This window comes from Schistocerca cancellata, chromosome 9 (genome assembly GCF_023864275.1).
Source record: "Schistocerca cancellata isolate TAMUIC-IGC-003103 chromosome 9, iqSchCanc2.1, whole genome shotgun sequence".
Lineage (NCBI taxonomy): Eukaryota > Metazoa > Arthropoda > Insecta > Orthoptera > Acrididae > Schistocerca > Schistocerca cancellata.
The window spans coordinates 157,229,299-157,247,932 of record NC_064634.1 but is presented as its reverse complement, the minus strand read 5'-3'; the positions used below and the strand labels follow the sequence as shown (position 1 = coordinate 157,247,932).

The window sequence follows — 18,634 nt, the reverse complement described above, 5'->3', positions numbered from 1 at the left end:
CCAAATAAATGGTATTGCGACAGTGGCGCTACAAATCATATCACTCCCAACAAACAGTATTTTGTTTCGTATAGTGAATTCCTCAAGTAATTTCATTGGGAAAACAAGATGTCAAAATGTGTGCGTACGGTCAAGGAACAGTTTACATCAAAATCCGACGAAACAATAAATGGTACAATGCTAGAATGGACAATGTTTTGTACGTCCCTGATGCAAGTGCTAATCTGTTCTCTGTGAGAGCCATTGCCTGCAGAGGCTACAGTACTAATTTTAGTTATAATAATGTCTGTGTTCGAAAACAAGTCAGTGGCAATATTGTTATGACAGGTTATGTGAAAAATGGACTTTATGTGTTGAACATGCGTGTTGTTAGAAATGCAAAAATGAATCATATGAGCTTGATGACTTCATCCGAAACATTGCAAGTGTACCATGAAAGGTTTGGTCATCAGAATAAACAACATGTGAAGAATATTTTAATAGGAATGAACATTAATGTGGAAGATGCCAAGAGTGAATTTTGTGACGGCTGTGCGGTTGGAAAGATGCATAGGCTGCCATTCAAAACACGAACAATATGCGCTACCAGTACTGGTGAATTAATACACGCGGATGTAAATGGACCAATGAGCACGAAATCTTTTGGAGGCAAGCATTATTATGTATGTTTCAAAGACGATTTTAGTAAATTTCGTCGAATTTTCTTTTTAAGACACAAAAGTGAAGTGTGTACTGTGCTTAAGCAGTTTTTAAATGAAGCACGAACTAATGGACATGTTGTCAAACAATTTAGATGTGATGGTGGCAAAGAATTTAACAATAAGAATGTCAGTGAACTGCTTGCAGACAGTGGAATAGAGCTACTGATTCCTCCTCCTTACACTCCTGAACAAAATGGTGTGGCTGAACGGGAAAATAGGACCATTGTTGAAGCTGCTCGGTCAATGCTAAATCCGAGTAAATTACCTAAAGGGTTGTGGGCAGAGGCATGTAACACAGCAGTCTACCTAATAAATCGTACTGGAAAATCTTCAGTTGAAAATAAAACCCCTTATGAACTATGGTTTAATCGACCAGTAGGACGACTAGATCATGTCAGAATTTTTGGCACAGGCTGCTATGTTCACATTAACAAACAATTCCGTTCCAAGTTTGATGATAAGGCAGTTTTTGGACGACTTGTTGGATATGTTAATGGCAAAGATGGGTTCAGAGTTTGGATTCCATCTAAAAGAAAAGTGGTGTTGAGTCACGATGTAAAATTTAAGCCAGAAATTGTTTGTGATTTACATAGTGATCATGTTGAATTTGAAGTCCCTCGGGAAGAATTTAATGATCCGAATTCATCTAAAGATGACCAATGTAAATCTCCTAGGCTGTACACTTCTGGAGGAAGCCAAACTCAAGAAAAAATTGGCACACTCGATTCTAGAGAAAGTCAAGAGTCGAGTGAATCTGAAGAAAATAAAGAATTAACAAAATTTCTAAAAGCAGAAGCTGCTGAATCTTGTAATGAAGAGAAACAGAAGAATAAAAGACAACGAAGAAAACCAACCTGGATGGAAAGTGGTGAATTTTGTATGGCAACAAAAGTTGATGCACTTGGATACAAAGATCCAAACTGTTTTTCAGAAATATTGCAGTCAAACGAGAAGGAAGAATGGATGCAAGCTATTAGTGAAGAACTTCAATCATTTAAGGAAAACAATACCTGGGTGCTGGTTGACCGTCCGAAGAATGACAAAGTATTGCAAAACCGCTGGGTTCTACGGCGAAAGGTCGCAGTCAATGGAGGTACTCGCTTTAAAGCCAGATTGGTTGCAAAAGGCTGTATTCAGAAAGCAGGAATTGATTATGACGACGCCTTTAGCCCTGTGGCACGTTATGACACCATACGAACTCTGTTGGCTGTAGCTGCTTCAAAGAAAATGCTGCTAGAACAATTCGATGTAAAGACAGCTTTTTTGAATGGAATACTTGAAGATGAAGTATATATGGAACAACCAGAAGGTTTCGAAGATGGTACAGGCCGAGTATGTTTCTTAAAAAAAGGTCTTTATGGGTTGAAGCAAGCGCCACGTTGCTGGAACAAAGGTTTTGTTGAGTTCATGAAGAAAGCTGGTTTTTCAAACAGTGATGCAGACCCATGCCTATTTTATCGTAGACAAAATGGAAATAGCCTTTATGTGGCAATCTACGTTGACGATGGCCTTATTGTCGGCAGTAACAAGAAAGAAATTGCTGTTTTTATGGATGTTTTACAACATGAATTCGAAATAACAACTGGCAGTCTTGACAATTTTCTTGGCATAAAAATAAAGCAATATGAAGATGGAGCAATAATGATAAGTCAAGAGAAATACACAGAAGAAATTCTGCAAAGATTTCGAATGGCAGAATGCAATACAATCTCAACTCCTATTGGACGTGAGGACAATAATCAAAACGAAGAAGTTTCGTCATCTGTACCCTACCGTGAAGCAATTGGTTGTCTCATGTACCTTTCAACAGTAACTCGTCCAGACATCACTTTTGCAGTCAATAAAGCTGCTCGAGCTATGGAGAAACCAACCACTGAAGACTGGAATAGAGTAAAGCGCATTTTCCGGTATTTGAAAGGGACCTTAAATTTTGGAGATGCATATAATAAAAAAGAAGAGTTAAAGATTTACGCTGATGCAGATTTCGCAGGTGATAACCGGACAAGGCGCTCAACAACTGGAATTCTTGCAAAGTACTCAGGTGGTGCAGTGTCATGGACAAATCAGTTGCAGAAAGTGGTGCCCACATTAACAACCGAGGCGGAAATAATCGCAGCTAGTGAAGGAGCAAAAGAGTTAGTTTGGTTACGTCGTCTGCTATCAGAATTAGTGGAAATGTCGGGGCAGCCTCCAGTTATTTACATTGACAATGCTAGTGCATTGAAGTTGGCAAAAAAATCCAGAATATCATCGACGTTCTAAACGTATAGAGGTCCGACATTTCTATGTTCGTGAAAGATATCTGAACGGTGAGATTTTCTTGGGAACACATTGATGGACACAACCAGTTGGCAGATATTTTGACGAAACCTCTTGAACGAGTTCGATTTAATTTTCTATGTTCAGAAATTGGCATGCAAGAGACAAAGCAATAATTTCATGATTTTTTTCTTTTGGAGGAAGTGTTAAAAGAAAAGAAAAAATTCCTTGACGTCTATATTTATGTGCTGCTCCATGACTCTGCTGTCAATATCTTTATTCTTGGCTTGTGTGTAACTTCTGTGTTTTTCTTACAGTAAATGTGTTGTTTTTTCCGTATCCAGGGTGTAATTACAAAGCTAATAAAATGTTTTCTTGCCTTTAAATAATATTTTTCATCAGATCTGATGATTGAGCAGTCCAAGGCAACACATCATCATTCTGTTGAGCATGTTGGGCTACAACAGCGGTTTATGGGCGAGCGTTATCCTGTTGGAAACCCCCCTTGAACGCTTTTCATGAATGGTAGCACAGCAGGTCGATTCACCAAACTGATGTACAAATTTGCAGTTTGGGTGCATGGGATAACCACAGGAGTGCCCCTGCTATCACACGAAATTGCCCCCCCCCCCCCAGACGTTAACTCCAGGTGTAGGGCCAGTGTTTCTACCATGTAGGCAGGTTTGTTGCAGATCCTCAACTGGGATCCTTCTAACCAACACATCGCCATCACTGGCATTAAGTAGAAGCAGCTTTCATCAGAAAACGTCTCCACTCTGTCCTCCAAGAAGCTCTCGTTTGACACCTGTGAAGCCGCAGTTGGTAGTGGTTTGGGGTCAGTGGAATACATGCGATTGGGCAACTGGCTTGGAGCTGCCGTTGCAGCAACCAATCTGCAATATACTTCGTTGTGTTACTTTGACGTCAACTGCTGCTCATTGTTGCTGCAGATGCAGTACGATGTTCCAGAGCCATACATCAAACACAATGGTCTTCCCTCTCGGTAGTGCCACGTGGTTGTCCGGAGCTCGGTCTTCTTACGACTGTATGTACTTGTGGTCACAGTTTCAAGCAATCGTGACACTTTATTTTCACAATTAATACACATTAACCGAACATATGTATGAACTCCACAGTTCAATACAAACGTAGGACCATACTCGACAATCAAAGAACAAGGATAACACACACTTCTACAAAAGATCCTTAAACATTAATGCTCCGACTGTTTCGACTTGTGTCAGTCTTATTGTCTGAGGTCGCCAAAGTAGAATACTGGGTAAAATGCAATCAATCTACAAGGGAGATGGCTTACAAATCACTGGTGCGACACATCGTAATCTATTACTCAAGTGTATGGGAATCATACCAAATAGGGGTAACAGTGGATACTGAACGTATACCACACAGAATGGCAGCATGAATGGTCGGTCATAGGGTTGTTTGAGTCATGGGAGTGTTTCACAGAACTGCTGCTGAAGAAAGTGAACTGGCAGACTTGAAGATGGACGTAAACTATCCCGAGAAAGCCTGTTTGCAAAGTTTCAAGAACCAGCTTTAAATGATGAATCTAGGTATCTACTACAATCCCCTACCTATCGGTGACACACGGATCGCGAGGATAAATTAATTACAGGACGCACAGAAGCATTTAAAGAATCATTCTTCCCCTGCTCCATATGTGAATGGAATGGGTAGAAACCCTAATAACTGATACAATTCGACGTATCCTCTGCTATGTACTTCACAGTTGTTTGCAGAGTGGGTCTGTTAGGTACTAGTTGCAAATGTAGATACAGAATTAGCACCGTAATACAGTACCATAACGTAAATTCATTTCGCTGTATTGTACTTAGATAAAATTTACATTTTTGACACTCTCGGTGGAACCCATGAAATGCGATTAATTTAATGTTATGTGAATTAGAAATTCCAGCAACCGCGAACGAATTGGAGCACGGAATAATTTTAGGAACGCATAAATGCAGATGCCTCAGGCAACCTTCTGACATTAATGGCTGGAATCTACGCTACTTCCCAGAAAATCTAAAAGTTACCTTACTTTTATAGCATTTATTGTCATATGTAAAACTGTTGTATTTTTAATTTTCACATTATGATAATAACGATGGATGCTTATTGACCTATTCTGAGTTTTTTAGCAGTCGTTTGGAATCGTTTTTCACGTTCATCGGGAAACATGACCAGTACTGAATAATCTCCATTCAATAATATATATTTTGATTTTTGTATCGAATTGTGGAGATAATGCTAACGATTTAAAGTGTAGACACTTTGGGCGTCTATTGAACTGCACTGGTATGGGCTGCATTAGTTGTGTTGTTATTACCGCGAAGTTTGTGTTAACATTTTTATGAAGATGGGATGGTGTAAGTGTACAGAAAACATAAACTGTAGTTTTGTGGAAGTGCTGTGTATTACTACTGCGCTGGAATAGTATTTCAGGCATTCATTTCTGACATAGTTGACCTAATGGAAGAGGACGGCTTGTAAATTGTTTTCAGGTAGGCACTTAACGTATATTTACCTTGCGCTGCTATTAAAGCAGTTTTGTTCTCTTTGATAGTAAGTTACAAGCGTTTTAAGTTTGGGTGATTACATACATTTCACTACCAAAACACGATTATTACATGCGAGTGTGTGTTTGGAATGGTTTTGTGTAAGTGTCGATTCTGCACCGATTTTATCCCAGGTCTTTTATGTTGACTTCTATTTCTCCTTCATTAGTTGCTAGTCTGTGTTATACTAAGAGAATATTTCATTTATCACTTAGAAACGAAGGTGAAGCACAGAACAAGTGGTTTTCGCAGATGATACATGCGAAACCAACAATGTAAATTAATGCCTATAAGTAAAATAATTTGTGAGAACATTCTTGACAATAAAATTCACTGGGTTTCTGATTTTCGAAAGTAATAGAAACTAAATCCAGTACTGCAGGGAAAAAGATGGGATATAATGCGGTAGCAATATTTGTTTACTATCAGTAATCAGTGAAAAAACCAAAGTGGTGCTGTCGTGCATACTCTTCAAATTTTCCGCTCATTATTGTCAGTGTAAACTGATGGGTTGTAGACGTATATTTTGTAGTAGGCCCTAATGTGTATGTATATTTTAAATAACTAAGAGCTTTCCACATAATGAGAAAGTAGTGTGGTTTCCATCGGCAGCCATTACTACAGTTTGTTCTAGGAATGTTTTACACGGTTTCCTTGAACACATTACACACTATATACATAAATGTTTGTAAGAATTATATTATATCTCTTGTATATATTGCACTGTTTTCACTTAATATCAATCCACTTAAGTCACAACTATTCCTTTACTAAACTCACTTCAAGTTTGAACAAGTTACAGGCAGTTTGTAAAAACCTGAGACAGACAAACTATAAGAATTACTGTTGTTGTAAAAATGACACACAGTCTCTGTGCAGAAATGTTTTCAGCAAAGTATTTGGGAGGTTATTACCCTCTTACAGCGTATATGATAAGTTGTTTATTTGTTTTGAAAAATATTCTCATGAGAAACTTTGTTTCCCAATTTGTATCTTATATTGATTGCCTCATTAGATGCTTTAATGTTACTGAAGATACATTTCCAAGTTTGTTTTGTGTTTAGCTATATATTACACAGGAAAGTGTTGTTCAGACAATATCACACATTCCTCTGGAGCTAATAGGTTATTCAGAAAGTCAGAATTAGCCACTACCCGCTTCTGTGAGTATAAGGAAATTGTCCTGTGATGTAAAAAATGTATTTTAAATGACTGTTGTTTCATTTTGTAAATTAGGAACCACGCAACAGTTGCTGAATGAACAATATTTTTATTGCTAATACAACTGGATTCAGAATAATGAAATCCCATTGTCTACTTCTACTAGATACTCCGCAAGCCACCATACGGTACATGGCGGAGGGTACCCTGTACTCCTACCTCTCATTTCCTCTCCTGCTGTATTCGCAAATAGAGCATGGGAAAAACGACAGTCCACTTCCATACGAGCCCTAATTTCTTTCATCTTCTGCATGATGTACATTGGCGGCAGTATAATCGTTTGGCAATCAGCTTCAAATGCTGGGTCTCTAAATTTTCTCAATAGTGTTTCTTGAAAAGAACGTCGCCTTCCCTCCAGGGATTCCCATTTAAATTCCCAAAGCATCTCCGTATCACTTAAGAGTTGTTCGAACCTACCGGTAACAAATCTAGTAGCATGTATCTGAGTTGCTTCAATGTCCTCCTTCAGTCCAACGTGGTACGGATCCCAAACACTTGAACAGTACTCAAGAACAGGTCACACCAGTGTCCTTTATGCCGTCCCCTTTACAGGTGAACCATTCTTTCCTAAAATTCTCCCAATAAACTGAAGTTGACCATTTGACTACCCAACCACAGTTTTCATGTACTTGTTCCACCTCATATTGTGTTGCAATGTTACGCCCAGATATTTAAATAGCTTGACTGTGTCAAGCAGGACACTAATAAAACTGTATAGCCTACAAACATTACAGGTTTGTCCTTCCTACTCATCCATATTAACTTACACGTTTCCCAATTTAGGGCTAGCTACCATTCATCACACAAACTGGAAATTTTGTCTAAGTCGTCTTGTGTCTTCCTACAGTCACTCAACTTCGTCACTTTACTGTACACCATAGCATCATCAACAAACAACGACAGATTGCTGCCCACCGTGTCTGCCAAATCATTTTTGTATGTATAGACAACAACAGCGGTCCTATCGCACTTCCCTGGGACAGTCATGGCAATACTCTTTGTCTTCAATCCACTCACATACCTGTGAACTTATTCCGTGTGCTTGTACCTTTGTTAACAGCCTGCAGTGGGGTTCTGTGTCAAATGCTCTGCAGAAATCTAGAAATATGGAATCTGCCTGTTGCCCTTCATCCATAGTTCTCAGTTTATCATTTGAGAAAAGGGCAAGCTGAGTTTCGCATGAGCAATGCCTTCTGAAACCAAGCTGATTCGTCTTCAAGAAAGTTTATTGCATTTGAACTGAGAATATGTTCAGGGATTCTGCAGCAAATGGAAGTTAGAGATATTGGCCTGTAATCTTGCAGAGTGTCTGTTCTTTTACCTGTCTTGTATATTTGAGTCACGTGCACTTTTTTCCAATTGCTTGGAACTTTGTGTCAGGCAAGAGATTCACGATAAATGCGAGCTAGGTAAGGGGCCAATGCCGTAGAGTATTCTTTGTATAATCGAACTGGGATTCCATTTGGACCTGGTGATTTATTTTGTTTCCAAACCTTTAAGTTGTTTCTCTATGCTAGTCATTTTATTTTTGTGTTGTCGATACAGGAGTCTGTCCTATGCTTAAATGATGGTATGTTTGTACAGTTCTCTTGTGTGAATGATTTCTTGAATGTCAAATTTAAAACTTCGGCTTTCGTTTTGCTATCGTAATCTGCCACACCAGGCTGGTCAACAAGGGACAGAATGGAAGCCTCAGACTCATTTAGAGATTTTACATACGACCAGGATTTTCTCGGATTCTCTGACAGATCTTTTGTTAAGGTGTGATGGTGGTAGTTGTTGTATGCTTCGCACATAGATCTTTTCAAGGATGCACAAACCTCTACTAACCTTTGGTGTTGTCGTTTGTACATCCCCTTTTGAACCTCGAGTGTAATAGCCTCTGCTTCCTCAGCATGTGCTGAATTTAGTCTTTTTCTTCCTTCATCCACTTACCAACATGTAACTCTCCAGACCACGATTCACAGTCTGCTTAAACTTTGTCCATAGTCGCTCTATATCCATCTTACTAGAACTAATTGATACCAATTCACTGTCTAACTGAGATAGACTTTCTTTGGATGACTCTAGAACTGTCACAGCGGGATCGGGTGGCTGGTAAAAACATCCAACAATTAACTTAGTTTCACCTACACCTGTTATACACGACTAGACGACTTCATTGTCATGCTCAACTTCGACCTCAATACAGACAATATTTTTGTCAAATGCAATGAAAACTCCCCCTCCTGTGGCATCTAATCTGTCTTTCCGATGGACTGATGACCTCAGAGTTAAGTCCCATAGTGCCCAGAGCCATTTGTTTTTCCGTTGTATGTTCCATGACTCGCTAAATGTTTCAGAACTTTCCACTTAGGGTTTCAGCCAGCTCTCAGCCCCAAGAATAATTTGAGCATGAGTCCTTTCCTGGAGGGCAGTAAATTCTGGAACTTTATTACAAATACTTCGACAGTTTACTGATAAAATTGTGATAGTCAAAGTTTCTTTATTCTGAATGCCATTTGACTTCCCTTGCTGTGCATCGGCTGACGGGTGTTCATGAGAGGACCTCAAACTACCGCCTAACTGAAAAAACCTTCATGCATTCCACAAGTACTCTGCTACCCGAGTAGCCGCTTCCTTTGCATAGTGCATCCCCAACCTATCAAAGTGAGTCCTACAAATCTCCACATGATAACATAGATCCAGAAATCAGCAGCCATGACATTCAGAGTTGACGAAGTCTTCGGTAGAGACCCCTCCACTCAGCTCCAAACCAAAGGACCCTGATTAGCTCTGGGAATGGTGGTGAAAATTGCGAGCTCTGCTTGCGCCCCTCGTGTGAGGCCAGCAGCCTACACCGCCTCTGACAGCCACCTGCACGAATTGAGGATCACCTCAGGACCCATGCGACAGACATAGTTGGTGCTGATGTGAACCAAAAGTTGGAGACAGCTGCACCCAGCTTGCTCAATAGTCATAGGCAAGGCCGCCTCCACATCTCAGATGGCTCCCCAGCAGACATATTGGCTCTTTTTCTAGCCCTGAACGCGATCTGCCTTACGGGCTCCATAACGTGCCTTACGTTAATAACCAGTGAACCCCTCCCACTATGTGCCTGCTCGGACCCTGCTGAAGGAGCGGCCACCTGTCCTCTCACAGGGTGAATGGGCGAAGCCAGGTGGCCAGTCTTCACATTGGCCCTCTGTCTTGAGCGACGCGAAATTCGTTACCACCTACCACTCACCCTGCAATAAGGGTGGATTCACTGTGTTGGATGCACTAGGAGGTGCCTCGGTAGCAGAGCCTGTTTGCCAAACAAGTGACACCTGAGATGCCCCATGCGACATGCCAGATTCTCTGCCACCACTACACTCCAAGGCAGCAGCATGGAGGTGACTGACCGTAGCCAGCAGCTCGTTCAGCTGTTCGCGAACAGCTCCCAGCTCCTCCTGAGTCCGTATGCAGCATGCACCCATCTTATTCATCCTAGCAAGACTAACTGAAGAAGTGAACTGTAAAAGCAGACTTGCTATCCTCCAACCGCGGGACCGCTACGGTTGCAGGTTCGAATCCTGCCTCGGGCATGGGTGTGTGTGATGTCCTTAGGTTAGTTAGGTTTAAGTAGTTCTAAGTTGTAGGGGACTTATGACCTAAGATGTTGAGTCCCATAGTGCTCAGAGCCATTTGAACCATTTTTGCTATCCTCCTGATGGACGCTGACGCATTAAAGAGCCACGTAGGTGGCTGTTCAGTGAGCAACTATTGCACTACAGGCAAAGTAATTTACACTTCGAGAAATGGGAGATTAACACTCTTAAACAGAGAACCATGCACAAAATTTAATCTTGTGTGAACTGTAAGGATTAAAAGAATGATGATCAAAACAATTTGCAAAATGATTAGATAAGATATCTGTATGACGCGAAAAGTAGCAGTTGACCCTGATTAAAGAAAAGTATGAAGTTATTCACATGAATACTAAAAGAAATCAGCTAAATTTTGATTATGTGATAAGTCATACAAATCTGAGGGATGGAAATTCAACTAAATAGTTTAGGATTACAATTACAAATAACCTAAATTGGAATGATCACATAGATAATATTGTAGGTAGAGCAAACCAAAGACTGCGATTCATTGGCAGAACACTTAGAAGGTGCAACAGGTCTACCAAAGAGAATGCTTACACTACACTTGTCCGCACTATTCTGGAGTACTTTACAGTTTAAATCTTTGTCATTGCACACTCTCAATATATTTGTCACTTTTGCTGTAAGCTGTTTTTGTAGAATTGCATTGACATCTTGTCATTCTACGTCATTACAATGTAAAATCAGTTTTGGATCTTCATGTTGATTTATTTGCCTGAAAATGTCTAAATTGTTAAGCAGTCTGCATCAAACACTGACTATTGTCCTGTTGACATGGGGACTTGGTGTGTAGTTACACTAAAAGATTACTTTGTCACTTATTAGTACAGTAGTCTCTTCTCTAAACAGTATGATGTTAGTTTCAGTATTTGAGGATTTAATAGGTGAAAAACAGAAAAATACCAAAATCTCTGCTTGGTGATACCATATTTTAGCATCCTTTCTCTCGAGATGCCAATCTGATTTAATGAATGGAGCAATTGATTTGAGTTTCCCAACGTGTGTGCTGTTTTGTAGATGTGATGCGAACCTCATTACTTCAATCCTTGGGATGCCCACACAGACCATTTTATGCATTAAAATTTCGTGTCCAAGGACAGTATCAATACATTCAAAGTTGAATTCTGTTCCACATCTTTTATTTTCTCTGTTCCGAATTACTTCCTCCCTATGATTCATAATAATTCTTATGTATTTTCCTGTGCTGTTAGCCATAGTAGTATTTTCAGAATATATTTATTACTTCATCATGGTTTTCCCACAACTGACATTTTTAACACCCAAAACCACAGCAAAAAAGATAGAAGTGTTCATTGTTTTCTGTTGTGAAATATTGAATTGAGACACTACATAGCTGATGCTTGACTTGCTGAGTTATATGAGAGATCAGGTCCAGGTGACTGAAATGATTTCATCTTGATTTTTTGTCTGGTCTCCTAATGCTAATTGTGCATAATCAGGAATGGTCAGGGCAGTCACACAAATTTACTTGTTTTGGGACAGATAATTTTTAATTTCACACATTTACTGCAAAGTGCAGTATCAAGTTGCTTGTGTTCTTGTGGATATCTGTTGCCTGTGGTCTAAAAGGAAGGGATAGTTCAGAACTTGTTGCTAGTACATAATGTTGCCAACCTCTTTTAAAATAACTCTTTATATTTAAAAAAATGTACAGTGCATTATCATGTAAAATTTCAAATTGACTGGTACATATGTCTCGATATTTCAACAAAAATTCAGTTATTCGGGTACTGTGCATTCAATTGTTGACAAGTAGCATTGTGGAAAGCTTTCATGAAGATAGTAATTCACATGCAGAACATATATTATCAAATTAATTTACTTCACATAAGACATTCGCACTTGAGCTCATGAACATAATTTAACTTGTTTATTCTCTTCCTCTAACCACATTTAAAAACAACAGGTAATATTACTTTGTTCATGAGGAATTTGTTGCCTTTCTATTGGCTGCACATCCCTTAGCAGTAAACGTCATAGAATATTCACAAGTTTCTAATTTTTTGAACTGCTTCAACAGAATGTGCATAAGAAAATGGCAGTAAATTACAATTTGATTTCTGAAACTTTGTGAGATATTGCATTGGGGCTGGCAGTGCTCTTACCGACTGAGCTACCTAGACAATACTCACGACTGCATCCTCACATCTTTACTACTTGTTCTGCTTCTCGAAGGAAGATTACTAGCAGAGAAATATCTTAATCACAGTGTAGAGGATTGTTTGCCCACAGCGGAGTGAAAGATGCCTGTTCGATTGTATTACTTTCAAACTTCATTACTCATCACAATATTAGTTCCTATGCCTTTGGAATTTCCTTGTTTCGTCCATATCATGTATTTTTCCTTGTACTTCCTGCAATTTAATTACCAAGTGTATTGATGACTGACAATTGAATAACACCAAGAAAGCTGCTGAGGTTAATGTCCACACACAACTCGTGGTTCACCATTAACAGTGATGCATGTGATATCGAAGTATCTCTTTCATCAGACACTGGCAAAAGATTTGAAATTTAACTTTGGACAAGGAATGGAATCTTTGAGCAGGAACTAGATGTCACCTCTCTCGATTTATAGGGCTGGATATACAGGGCTATTACAAATGATTGAAGCGATTTCATAAATTCACTGTAGCGCCATTCATTGACATATGGTCACGACACACTACAGATACGTAGAAAAACTCATAAAGTTTTGTTCGGCTGAAGCCGCACTTCAGGTTTCTGCTGCCAGAGCGCTCGAGAGCGCAGTGAGACAAAATGGTGACAGGAGCCGAGAAAGCGTATGTCGTGCTTGAAATGCACTCACATCAGTCAGTCATAACAGTGCAACGACACTTCAGGACGAAGTTCAACAAAGATCCACCAACTGCTAACTCCATTCAGCGATGGTATGCACAGTTTAAAGCTTCAGGATGCCTGTGTAAGGGGAAATCAACGGTTCGGCCTGCAGTGAGCGAAGAAACGGTTGAACGCGTGCGGGCAAGTTTCACGCGTAGCCCGTGGAAGTCGACGAATAAAGCAAGCAGGGAGCTAAACGTACCACAGCCGACGGTTTGGAAAATCTTACGGAAAAGGCTAAAGCAGAAGCCTTACTGTTTACAATTGCTACAAGCCCTGACACCCGATGACAAAGTCAAACGCTTTGAATTTTCGGCGCGGTTGCAACAGCTCATGGAAGAGGATGCGTTCAGTGCAAAATTTGTTTTCAGTGATGAAGCAACATTTTTTTTTAATGGTGAAGTGAACAGACAAAATGTGCGAATCTGGGCGGTAAAGAATCCTCACGCATTCGTGCAGCAAATTCGCAATTCACCAAAAGTTAACGTGTTTTGTGCAATCTCACGGTTTAAAGTTTGCGGCCCATTTTTCTTCTATGAAAAAAAACGTTATAGGACACATGTATCTGGACATGCTGGAAAATTGGCTCATGCCACAACTGGAGACCGACAGCGCCGACTTCATCTTTCAACAGGATGGTGCTCCACCGCACTTCCATCATGATGTTCGGCATTTCTTAAACAGGGGATTGGAAAACCGATGGATCGGTCGTGGTGGAGATCATGATCAGCAATTCATGTCATGGCCTCCACGCACTCCCGACTTAACCCCATGCGATTTCTTTCTGTGGGGTTATGTGAAAGATTCAATGTTTAAACCTACTCTACCAAGAAACGTGCCAGAACTGCGAGCTCGCATCAACGATGCTTTCGAACTCATTGATGGGGACATGCTGCGCCGAGTGTGGGAGGAACTTGATTATCGGCGTGATGTCTGCCGAATCACTAAAGGGGCACATATGGAACATTTGTGAATGCCTAAAAAAACTGTTTGAGTTTTTGTATGTGTGTGCGAAGCATTGTGAAAATAACTCAAATAATAAAGTTATTGTAGAGCTGTGAAATCGCTTCAATCATTTGTAATAACCCTGTAGGTGTTGGCTGGCTCTCTCTGCAAAAACAACTAATGGTGTACTGGAATGTCATCATCAGCCATATGACATCTACTTCCTCTAGAGTTTTTGGCTGTACTTAACCAGTTTGCCCTTGCAACTTCCAATTGCTCATTGTTTCAGTCTTTCCTGTCTATTGGAACCTGGCTAAACAACTTCCATTCACCCTCTACTACACATATGCGATACTTCGTGTCCTGACTGCATCTGTTTCATGTTCATTGGAGTCTTCATTAACTCTTCCACCACAGTGTATTCCATAATACGTGTATTTGATTTCCTGTCTCTCTCAGTAATTCTGAACATGCATCTCGCCATTGATCAATTTTTCGACCTTCAGTTTTTTAACGATTTTCATATTTTATGGCCATAACTTCCTATGTTAAAACTGGTAATAACACGGAAATGGTAAACTTTCTCTCTCAGACATATCAGAAGCTTTGTTTTGGAAACACTATTTACTTTAGAAATAATTCAAAAGCCAAGATCGCTTAAATACTGTTTACTGGATAACTGGTTTCAGGTGCCATCATCGGATTTGAATGTAGATTAACATTTATAAACCAATTGGAAATAACGATACATGAGACAGACCAGCTGATATAAAATCATTATCACAAAAATTAAGAAACAACTGTTCTCCTGGTCATTCTTTTCCATGAGATATGTAAAACTGAAGTCACAAGATAAAAAAATTTGGTGTCAGGTTTCCTCCGCCGTCAGACCCATGAGTGATGTTTGTTAGCAGTGTTCCATCCCATAAGTGACTGTGGCTCTTCACACCTAACCAGAATACACACAACATGATGATGTAATGGAAGTGCAATGGATACTACTGCCACCATCGAGAACTAAAACGACAAACATCCACTTGTTCTGTGATCCATGTTGCCCTTGAAGTAATGCACTTTGTAACAATTATAAGAAATCACTAGACAAGACACTTACTGACCTTTAGATAATCACTTCAATCTTCAACAATCCCCAACTTTTCTCATTTTTAAGATCCCAATACTCATCGTTCCCTGTGATGAAGTACAACTTAATGGTACTTCTACCCACTTTAATGCTAACCATGACACCTTTTTGGCTGTTGACTTATCGATCTCTCTCCTAGTCTCATGGCTTTGCAACAGTGGTCGCTACACGATGATCTTTGTGTCAGTGGCCCTTTTCCTGTCACTGCTTATCACTGCCTGACTGACCAATTATGACATTGGGCTCTTCAAAGTGCCTAGTGGCAACTGTATCTCTCCTGTCACCTTCGTCCGTTTTGTGTCAGATTGTGTTGATAATGATGTGATGTGAGCAACTTCCCCTATTCAATCACCTGTGCCACTGGGACAGCTGTTTTCTGTCTATGGCCCACTCTGCCACTGACCAGTGCCGTGGTGCATCAAAGACATTGCAACAGCTATTCAGGCTTGTTGAACAACCCTGCAAAGTCTCAAAGAACATACTACATTCTCATACACACTCATCAAAGACATTGCAACAGCTATTTAGGCTTGTCGAACAACCCTGCAAAGTCTCAAACAACATACTAAATTCTCATACACACTCGGTCTTGCCTGTCATTGACTGGGAACTGCTTCATGTTCTTGACTCTTCACACAGTAGAGCCCCACCCCATGTTTCGGTTCATAATTAGATGAGCGAACATCCAAATGTTACTCAAAGACTTCATCTACTCAGTGTCTTCAACTGTACTTGGCCAAGTGTTTTCCCTTCGCAATGGTGGTATGTTACTGTTGCCCCACTCCTTAAACTAGGCAAAATTAATAGCTAATGACCATTTAGCCTCACCAATGTGCTCTGCAAACTGTCCTACAGTTATACTGGGTTCTGGAATGTAGGGGCCTTTTGTACCCCTATCAGTGCGATTTCTGGGAGGGATGATTTCATTGTTGACTGTACATGAAACTCTTCTTTCTTCCTTCCCCACATATGTGAACTGCCCAGAACAGCAACGTCCTTGTTTGTTAACATGAGGGAGAAGACAATCCACAGAAGTGTGGGCTGTTCGGGGAAGGAAGCTGTATGTGGTACATAGTCTATCCACTGTATACTGTGATCCCCTACACGCAGTATTAGAGTGAATTTATGTTTGCCCCCGAAATCCAGTTTGGGAGCCAATCAGTCATGTGACAGTTGTCATGACCTGGTTACAGCTCCGTGACAATGCAAGAGGTTGCACTGCTTTTGTTTAATCTGTAACCTCTCCATGTATGCGAAGAAGTAGATGCTTGTCCACTCCAAGTCACCGAGACTCTGAGCCATGGCTTCTAATTTTGTATTAGGCAGTTCAGACGAGAATACGAGCTTTGGAAATGTGGTGCTGTAGAAGAATGCTGAAAAGTAAGGGGGAGTCAAGTAACAAATTAGAAGTTAATGAATTGATTAGGGGAAAAAAGAAAGTTTTAGCACAGTCTACTAAAAGCAGTAGTTCATTGATAGGACACATCCCTAAAACAAGGAGTTTATTGATAGTACACCTCCTGTGGCAGTAAGAAATGGTCAGTTTGGTAATGGAGGGAAGTATGGGGGTTAAAGCTGTAGAGGGCCGACCAAGGATTGAATAAAGTAAATATGTTCTTGTGGATAGGTTGTGGTATTTATCGGAGATGAAGAGACTTGCACAGAATAGACTACCATGCAGCAGACCAGTCTTCAGACTGAAAACCAACATCACAACAACAACAACAAACATACTCTTTTGTACAGCAAAATAGAAAAATATTTTTGTGGCCAACAGCTGAACATTGTGACATTCTTCTTACTTGTCCTTGACAGTTCCACAAGCCAAGTTAGTTTCAGAGGAAATTAGAATCTAGAAGTGTGTTTGGCCAGAGAAGGTACGTGACAGTCAAAGTAGGCTTGGTGTGGCTTTTTTTTTTTGCATGTGTGCCATGATCAGAAATGTAATCTGATTTTGTTTACTTTTTTTATGGCAAAGCCTCAGTATTCCATAGTTTTTCTTTATCATATTTTATTTGGCATTTCGAAAATTTGAAATTCTGCCATGAACAATACCTAAATACACAATACAAACGTGGGCCTGAAATTTTTATATTAACAAAATTTCTTACATGAAGTAATCTGTTGACTTTGATTAATTTCTTATGCTGGTTTGAATATTTATAAATTAACATTGAGTAAAGAAATAAACTTAACTAAACACTTTTATATCTGTCTTGAGGTTTCAGCTGAATAGACTGAGTGTTCAGTGAAAACTGTGTAACTGCTTTTGTTAACCACGTGTTTTTTTTTTTTTTTCCCTCTGGTGGCCATATTTGCAAAATACAAAAAATTGTGTGATTTAAATTCTTCACCCCATTAATTTTTGCTGAATAGTGTGAGTGAGTCAGCATTTAAATTCTGTGAAATTTTATTTTCCTTTCGTAGTTAAACCCGAATGATTGCCATAATGAGGTAAACCATTTATTATAGGGTCACATTTATTTCATGAAAGATGGATTTAGAAGTAATCAGTCATTTTTGCCATGAACATCTGCAGAAATTTTTTTAAGAGGGGGCAAGGTTTCGTAATATTGTCATTTTTTATATAACTGTGTTGGAGAGTTTGATAAACGGTTGTTGCCCTGAGACTCAGTTTAATAGGAAGTACAGAAAACAAATCCTACCAAGGACACGGTGAAAAAAAATTGCAAACTAAACTCGCATCCTTCCCCACCAGACAGTTCAATAATAGTTTGACAAAAGCCAAAATGTAATAGATATTGTTGTTGTGGTCTTCAGACCAAAGACTGGTTTGATGCAGCTCCCCATGCTACTCTGTCCTGTGCAAGCCTCTTTATCTGCAAGTAACTACTGCAACCGACATCCCTCTGAATCTGCTTAACATATTCATCTCTTGGTCTCCCTCTACAACTTTTACCCCCCAAGCTTCCCCCCTGTACTAAATTGGTGTTCCATTGATGCCTCAGAATGTGTCTTACCAACTGATCCTTTCTTTTAGTGTGGTAGTACCACGAGGTTCTCTTCTCCCCATTTCTGTTAATTACCTCCTCATTAGTTATGTGATCTATTCATCTAATCTTCAGCTTTCTTCTACATTTCAAAAGCTTCTATTCTCTTCTTGTCTTAACTGGTTATCATCTGTGTTTCACTTCCATAAATGGCTACATGCCATACAAACACTTTCAGAAAGGGTTTTGTGACACTTAAATCTGTACTTGATGTTAACAGAGTTCTTTTCTTCAAAAAAGATTTTCTTACCATTGCCAGACTACATTCTTAATCCAAACT

At 39.7% G+C, this 18,634-nt stretch overlaps 1 protein-coding gene across 2 annotated transcripts in view; it reads left to right on the top strand.

Moving 5' to 3' along the window:
- The first annotated feature begins 5,268 nt into the window (after nt 1-5,268).
- Nucleotides 5,269-18,634, top strand: part of LOC126100243 (histone-lysine N-methyltransferase eggless-like) — a 351,861-nt gene continuing 338,495 nt past the window's right edge. For both annotated transcript variants that reach the window (XM_049910825.1, XM_049910824.1), the window contains exon 1: nt 5,269-5,485. The gene's annotated coding sequence lies outside the window, so the exon portion shown is untranslated. The remainder of the gene's footprint in view (nt 5,486-18,634) is intronic.